Consider the following 2,420-nt stretch of genomic DNA (forward strand, 5'->3'; position numbering starts at 1 on the left):
ACAGCCACATGCCTTACAGTGTTTTAGTTGTATGATGTTAGGTTATGGATTCTCTGAAATCTCTGATTGCATACAATGAAAAAATGTGCTTTGAAGGCAGTTTCCCCAACTAATTGTAATTACATATAGACTGAGAGGAACAGAACAAGAATCAGCAACTGAAAATTAGGGTTGATGATAATGAAAGGTGACCAAAGGAATGGGTTAAGATGGGAAGGTTTGAGTGTCAAGGAAATAGTTCATCAAATAAAGTAAGAGCAACATTTGTCAGCTGCCTATGCGCTATATATACTTGGGCCCCAACTGTGCCCTTAGGAAGTTATATATCTTCTACTGGCCTTCAGTTCCCCAACTGTAAAGTGGCCCAACCTTAATGGATTGGCCCACTAGTCTTCTTGGTACATGTGTATATGTAACATGCCAGATAACTTCTTAAGACTTGTCAAGCCTGAAGAATGCCATCCATTTCTGGTGATTCATGATGGAAGGACAAATGATGGTGATAGTGATAATCTAAAAATCATTACTATACTCTGCTAGGGAAGAAGGGTACCTTCCCCTCAACATTCCCATCACATTTCACTCCAGCCACTAGTTCCTCCTCATTAGCTAGAATCAAGTTCAGAATAGCAGTTCTCTCTCCCCCCACCCCCATCCACTCTTCCAACTTTTAGAAGAGAAAATTATCATTAAGGCAAATAGCACTTCTGCTTGTATGTGCATGTATGTGTGTGTGGGGGGGGGTAGAGACAGAGACAAAGATACAGTCTGGAGAAGGGAATGGCAAACCACTCCAATATCTTTCCCAAGAAAACCCCAAATGGGGCCACAAAGAGTCAAGCATGATTGAAATGACTGAATGAGAAGATTTCAGTTATTCAGACATGGATTGAAATGCTCCCTCTCTGTCTCTTTTCTTCTCTACCCCATCTTTCTCTGTCTCTACCTCTCTGTGTCTTTGTATAACTATATAACACATTCTGCATCTTTAATCCATCACCTCTAGGTCAGAAAATGGGGAACATTCTTCATCACTGGTTCTCACAAATCACAGTTGGTCATTGCATTGATCAGTTCTTAAGACTTAAAATTGTTCATTTTCTAATTTTGTAGTTACAGTATTAATTGTTCTCCTAGTTCTGCTTACTTGTCTTAGCCTTGTGTAATGGGAATGTAAATTTAAAGATCTTCCCTGCCCCTAGGCTAAAAGTGCACCTGGAGCCTGGGGTGGGAGGCTTGTTTTTCAGTAGATACTTCTTGATTGGCCAGTGAGTCAATAAGGTTGTTATATTCTCTGAGCCAGGAGAAGGCTATATAAGCCCTAATGTGTAGCTTTGTTTTGGGGCTCACTTTGAGAAGTGTTCTGTGATTTGATATGGATTCTGGGAAGCCGTTGTCCAGAGCCCCCCCCCCCCCCGGCTTTGAAAAACCCAGATGTTGATTTGGTATGGATGTAATGGTTGAACAGTTTGGAAAGCTGTCTACTTGATCTGTTTCTGTCTTGATAATTCTGCCTGTATACTTTGAAGTTCAGGGTGCTGACCTTTTTCCCCTGAACGAGGTAAACGATATATGTTTGACTGATTAAAGTAAGCTTGTTAACCCATTTTGAGTTGCTTTCCTTTATCAAAGCAGATCTAAGAACCTGTGTGAGCAGCCACCCTGGAGACGCTGGGATGCTTGCTGCTATACCTTGGTTTGCTTATCTGAATCAGTTCATACAAGTCTTCCCAGGTTTCTCTAAAACTATCCTTTCCATAATTTATTATGTTCTAATAGTATTCTAATACATTCATATACCATAGTTTTTTCAGCCACTCTCTAATTTATCGGCACACCTTTAGTTTCCACATGTTATTAGTTTTGTTCAGCACGAAGAAATGCTTTGTCTGTGCTCCCCCAACTTCCTAGTTTTAGTCAGGCCTCTACTATCTCTTAGCTGTCGTTTCCTGGATAAACTATGAGACCATTCTGGGCTTCAACTGGTTCATTTGTTAAATTAAGGTATTAGACTAGAAGATCTCTAAGATACCTTTCAGTTCTGATTTCGAAAAATTCTATAAATGTACCTGAAGTGATTTGAAGTCATCTACATTATCACTAGGGCCTCTGAAGTTTTCACATTTATTGATGAGCTTTCCTACCTTTCTGCCTCTATATGTAGCCCTATATCAGGGTCCTCTATATAAGGCAATCTAGTCTAATAGTGGTTTCTCTATTGTTTGGTGATGGCTAGGTAGAACTAAATAATGTTTCCATTTGGGGTTGTTTATAGTTGGACAGTTTCCCAGTTTGATGATTGTATCAGGGGGAAAAACCCTGATCATTTACTAGCTAGAAAATACCTAGAAACACAATATGACAAGCAGGGAATCAGAGAACATGGGTTCAAATGCCAGCTTTGCTACCCAATACCCATA

The sequence above is a fragment of the Petaurus breviceps genome, unplaced genomic scaffold (genome assembly GCF_028583685.1).
Source record: "Petaurus breviceps papuanus isolate PSGF00001 unplaced genomic scaffold, PetGlider_PUasm1.0 88982, whole genome shotgun sequence".
NCBI lineage: Eukaryota > Metazoa > Chordata > Mammalia > Diprotodontia > Petauridae > Petaurus > Petaurus breviceps.